Source organism: Ostrea edulis, chromosome 8 (genome assembly GCF_947568905.1).
Source record: "Ostrea edulis chromosome 8, xbOstEdul1.1, whole genome shotgun sequence".
Lineage (NCBI taxonomy): Eukaryota > Metazoa > Mollusca > Bivalvia > Ostreida > Ostreidae > Ostrea > Ostrea edulis.
The window spans coordinates 28583976-28590213 of record NC_079171.1 but is presented as its reverse complement, the minus strand read 5'-3'; the positions used below and the strand labels follow the sequence as shown (position 1 = coordinate 28590213).

At 33.1% G+C, this 6238-nt stretch overlaps 1 protein-coding gene across 1 annotated transcript in view; it reads left to right on the top strand.

The window, feature by feature from the left end:
• LOC125662442 (cytoplasmic polyadenylation element-binding protein 1-like) overlaps window positions 1-3264 on the top strand; it is a 40820-nt gene extending 37556 nt beyond the window's left edge. Inside the window, exon 13 of the mRNA XM_048894660.2 lies at window positions 1-3264. This exon is cut by the window's left edge and continues 211 nt beyond it. The gene's annotated coding sequence lies outside the window, so the exon portion shown is untranslated.
• Window positions 3265-6238: the final 2974 nt, after the last annotated feature.

The window sequence follows — 6238 nt, the reverse complement described above, 5'->3', positions numbered from 1 at the left end:
GTGAATACTAGAATGAAACTTTTTAAAATGTTTTCTCGTCATTTTTTTGTAAAGTTTTTTCTCTCTCCCATTTTAACATTGATATGTTCAGAGCTGTGTAATTTGGAGGAACAAGACGAGGTGAATCATTTTACATGGTAAAACACCAAACTTTTTTTAAAATCTTGATGTTTGATTTAAGTTGTATTTTCCATGTCAAACAAAGAAACTATTTCGTGTTTTGTGATTTTTACATCTTAATAATGTAATACTACTTTTTACTCTGTCTTGATTACTAGATGATTATAAGTTGATTATATAAGTTGATTTATAAGTGATTTTCTTATTGATGAAGAAAGAAAAAGAAATAATCTTTATTGAATATACCGAAAGAACATGTATAGGCTATAGAGAGTTGCAGAACACGTGGCTTATATACGAGCAGGTGCTCTTTAAGATCATGAGATACATGTATATTGTAAATTATTTTTGTTTCAGTTGAGATATTGTGTTGTAGTGTTGAGTGTTTTTTTCCCCAGTTAAATCTGTTTTTGTTTTTTTGAACTGTTTGATTATGTTAACCATTTTCCCCCACTGAAATGGAATTCTGGAGTGCTATCGGTATATTGTATGTTCAAGGTTTTTCAGCAATGGGACATTTTGTATTGTTTATTTTGCAGTCCTTGAAAAGTAAGAATGCTTAGTTTGTCGAACTGGAATTCCTCCGGTTGAATTGTGAACAAAATTAATATTTTGTGTTAAAAAATTTTGAAGTATGTATTAAGGATATGGAGTAAAAAAGTATAATAGATTTAACTAAAAAGAGCTTTCTTTTTGAAAGCATGGAGAAAACTTGCAGCGTTTGGAAAGGAATATTATTTTTAAGATATTTTACACAGACAGAAATGTGACAGTTTTTAGACACCTCAGATTGGGCATTATGATAATTATAAATTCATTTCTGCACATTTTATATGGTATTTATTACGACATTTATATCATTTTTGTACCTTTGATACCAGCGACCAGACCTATTTTTTTATTACCAAAGTGATGCAAACATTCCATATTATAGACTTTTTTGTGTGTAGTATATATGTCTTTGGAAATCCATAATTTTTTTGTGATTTTTGTTTTGTTGTTGTGTTGTATTTTATTTATTTATTTTTTTATTTTTTCATCGACCTCGGCCTCATGCACCTGTTGTAGGCACGTGGTGAACATCTTCATGCTTATGCATGTTATGAAGGTTGGAACTGTAGAACTAAAGAATCGTACAAAATTAAGAAAAAATTCGAAATCACGTTTTTAGTGAATAGGCCATTAACAATGCAATTATATTATAATATTTGTAATGATTTTCCGAAGTTGATATTTTTAATTGGATAGCTTAATGTTGCAAAAAGCAGACATATGTAACTGAGTTTTTAATTTTTTTTTAAATCGATATACATCTGTAGGTTGGACAGTTTTCAAATTCAGAACAGTTTTTTTTTCTTTTCTTTTTTTTCCATTTCTTCTTTTTTTTTTTGAGCGAGTGTTTTCAATGATACATGTCATGTGACAGAAGGACTTTAAATAGTGGCAGATCTAGTAGATTCAGAAAACTGTGTCCTGAGTGTTACTATGAATTCCATTTTCAAGTTGAATAAATATGTTGATTGATTAACCAATTACCAAAAAATCATACACAAATTCATAGTTTTAAATTGTTGTGGGTTTTTTTTTTTGTTTTTTTTTTTAGATTTATGTTTATAAGTTTCATGTAAATCAAAACTGAAGGTTTTAACTGTTTTCTGGAATCGGAGGTTTACAATTCAATATAGCTAGCTGTACAGGAAATCATGGTTTTATCTTTACTGATCAATTTTAAGTAATAAATATGTATTAATCATTGTTAAAAAGTGAGGTCAATGGCTGAACACTGCTTTCTGTTTCCGTCTTGAAGAGAAATTAGAAAATAGATAAAGCGAAGGTTAATGTAAAAGGAAAATGAATGAAATTAGTCCTATTTCTTGTGTGCTGAAGGATCAATAAGGAAATTTTTTTTAGCTATCTCCTCGTATTTTTTTTATTAACCAGGCTCGTGTTTATATCTGCACAAAAGGTCAAAATTTTACATCTCGAGTTTTAAACGAGGAATGAACTCCATCCAGTTCCTTGACAGTAATTTCATGAGAGAATACAGGATGCTGTGTTACAAAGGTTAAATTGCTATGTTTAAAATTAGTGATACAGAGAGACAGAAGGAAATATATGTACATTAATGATTGGATTTTCACAAAAGAAAATGGACTAATTCAGGTATTTTGAGTGTAAATTTTCCAAGTTCTTTAAAATTGGAATTTGTTTAGCTTCCAGTAAGAGAGATGTGCATGTTCAGCTATTGCAGTTGTCATTATACAAAATAGTAATTTTACTGTGTGAATTAACGGACTCCAACAGGGTGAATTAGTCTCCAATCAAGAGAATAATTAAAGCCCTGAATAGATTATATTTATATTTTGAAGCAGGAGAGATCACATTTTAATTGTCCAGAGATGTAAACTTATACAGTAATTTATTTAAGAATGTTGTGTATAATGACAATTATGGTGTGTTTTTTGATTGATTACACTTGATTATAAAGCTTTTATTGTGAAAAATTGAAAATTTAATTTTTTTCAATTTGAATTGATTTAAAAATAATGCATAGCATTATCAAGGGGGAGATAATTCTTCTGATATCATTTGTTTACATGATGGAAAAGAGGTTAGTACAAAAAAAACCACACTGACCATGTTATTCCAGTTTTACAAGATTTAATATTTATATATACAATCTTGAATATATATGTTTATTGGTCGAAGAGGTTAGATAGGAGAGATGGAAGTTCAGGGTGAATAGAGACGCGTTTCTGGCCCTAAAAGTATAGGTGCCTTTTTATTTTTCTGTTCAGATATTGATTTTTCAAGTGTTGATTTTTGCAGGTACTTGAACGAAACGTTAGGACTTTTCATCATATATACATCTTGTGTAATCTTAGAGCTGATAGATTTATGGGTTTCTTTTATACATGTAATTTAGGAGACGAATATTAGATAAGGTCTGCAGTTTTGAGAGATTTTTTTTTCTATAGTGCAGTAATGGCAGACAGCCATCATTTTGTGAATACAGTTTGGTAACAGTTTGGTTCCTTTGTGCCAGTTTTTTTTTTTTTTTTATACTGCACAGCACAATTATTTTGAGGCCTTGTGATTAAAATTTGAAAAGCCAAAAAAAGGAATAAACTGTTTTTGTAAGAATTTTGTTAGTTTTCATTTATGGGGCATAAGTTATAGACTCTTGAAAGTGAAGATAACGAACATTGATCAATCACATGAATCCTCTAAAGGATACAAAATTTAATAGTATGGCAAACACGGAACCCTGGACACACCAAAGGTGGGATCAGGTGTTGAGGAGGAGAAAAGGCAGATCATGTTGACCTGTCACATCCACCGTAAGCCCCATCTCTTTGATTAAGTACACAGAGTAATTGGTAGTCAAAATCGGTATATAAAGAACGGCCAAACAATCGGTATCAACCACGTCATACCGAATGCATGGACACAATAGAATTTGTGCTGCTCAAAACAAAGGGTATAGCCAGAGATGAGGTGGTTAGCACAGCGATTTCAGGAAAAGGTGTTTGAACCATGTTGGAAAATTATGTAGCTGAAAATGTTATAAGGTGTGCACAGGCGATTTGCTTGCTACAAGTAATTTTTCTACCTCGTTTTGAAGAGTTCCAATTTTTGGACAAAATTCAGGCATGTTGGAAAATGTACTTGCTGAAGAGTATTGATAATTGCCTAGAGCAATATTTTAATCAGTGTGTGAAAAGAGTTCAGTGATTACCGAGTGTCTCCATTTGGGAAAGCTCTGAAAACAATTGCCTAGTAAATAATTTAATTGAGTTTGTAAAATTGGTATTTTTAGTTCACCTGAGCCGAAGGCTCAAGTGAGATTTTCTGATAAAAATTTGTCGTTGTAAACTTTTCACATTTCATCTTCTTCTCCAGAACCAATGGGCCAATTTCAACCATACTCGGCACAAAGCATCCTTGGGGGAAAGGGGATTCAAGTTTGTTCAAATGAAGGACCCTTTCCAAGGGGAGATAATAGCAAAATAGTGAAAATGCAGTTAAAAGCTTTTAAAAATCTTCTCCAGAACCACTGGAACAATTTCAACCAAACTTGGCACAAAACATCCTTGGGTAAAGGGGATTCAAGTTGGTTCAAATGAAGGGTCATGCTCCTTTCCAAGGGGAGATAATAGCAAAAAAGTTAAATGCATTGACAACTTTTAAAAATCTTGGTCCATAACCACTGGGCCAATTTCAACCAAACATGGCACAAAGCATCCTTGGGTAAAGGAGATTCAAGTTAATTCAAATGAAAAGACATGTCCCCTTCAAAGAGGGATAATCGCAAAAATAGGGAGGAGTAAATTAAAAATCTTAAGAACCACTAGGCCAGAAGAGGTGACATTTACATGAAAGCTTTCTGACATGGTGCAGATTCAAGTTTGTTAAAATTATGCCCCTCAGGGGAAGGGACCACTATTAGGGATTAAAGTTTTAATTCAAATATATAGGGAAAATCTTCTCAAGAATCATTAGGCCAAAGAACCTTACATTTACATGAAAGCTTTCTGATATATTGCAGATTCAAATGTGTAAAAATCATGGCCCCTGGGGGTAGGTTGGGGCCACAAAAAGGATCAAAAGTTTTACATGCGAACATATAAGGACAATCTTAGTAACTCAGGTGAGCAATGTGATCCATGGGTCTCTTGTTATATGTATGTTTTGAATACTTATTCACATTTTGTACTGAAATGATATTCAAGAATCGCTGTAGCACCTCTTCTAGAAAGAAGCACGTTGTCGTGTATGAAGAGCTTGCTCAGTAAAACGGCGTGGATTTACATTAGATACTTGTTCTGTAAAACTGCGTGGATTTACATGAAATACTCTATAAAACGGCGTGGATTTACAAGAAGGCTTAGACAATCATTTTATAGGGTTGAGGTCACACGGATCGATCAGTGAAATATTAACTTTTTCAGAGTAAACAACAAAATTGTGAATTTGGTGATTCCAGTCACCACCACCATTTTCACAAGTCAAGGGTTATTGATTTCTTACCTCGTACTAACTTGGTAACGAATCAACAACCCTTGACTTTTGAAGATGAACCACCACTAGAAGGAAAGGGGTGGAGACTGAGATCGGACTAAGTCTTTGAAAATAAGAGAAAATCTTCAATATAGTCAACAAATTGTGCATAGTCATTATAAGCAACAGAATTATAGAATACTTACAACTAGCAGACTTGTGAAATTTATGACTTTAGATCATTACTGAGATAAGGCCAGCTCTTATAGTGAAAATGCACTATTTTGCTACAAATCTTGACTGCATAGTTACCAAGTCCGTGTCCAGGTGCATCGTTTATGCTAAAGGGAGGCGGGGGGCATGAAAGGAAACATAAATGTTTGGCCTTTGTTTTCTCTGTATAAACTTCAAGATCATTAAATGCAAAAGATGTGCTTGAAAGTTTTGTATTTTGCCATCGTTGCAAATCTTATCACGTTTTTATAAGGAAAAAAGGTTATATTGTATAAGGGGAAAGGGTACTTCTCCAGAGCACAGACGCCTGTGAACAGAACTTACTATTTTTAGCTCGAGACACTTGACGTGAGCTTTTCTGATCAAAATTTTCCATTGTTTGTCGTTTGCGTTCACATTTTTATCTTCAGAATCACTTGGTCAATTCCAAACAAACTTGGCAGAAATCATCCTTGGGTGAAGGATATTCAAGTTTGTTCAAATGAGGGACAACGCCTTTCTCCAAGGGAATCTAATAACAAAGTAGCAAAAATACACTGACATATTTTATAGGGGCATGAACACGATTTGAGCTGAAATTTTCCAAATTTTATTAGGTCACCTGAGGAAACTCAGGTGACCTATTGCAATTGGTTGTCGTCGTGCGATTTTCTCCAATTTTCTTAACCACTGGATTAGAAAAGTACCAATTTACATGAAAGCTTTCTGACATAGTGCAGATTTAAGTTTGTTAAAATCATGGCATTCAGGGGTAGGATGGGGCCACAATAGGGGATCAAAGTTTTACATACAAATATATAGGGAAAATCATTAAAAATCTTCTGAAGAACCACTGGATCAGTAAAGTTTGCATTTACATAAAAGCTTCCTGAAATAGTGCAGA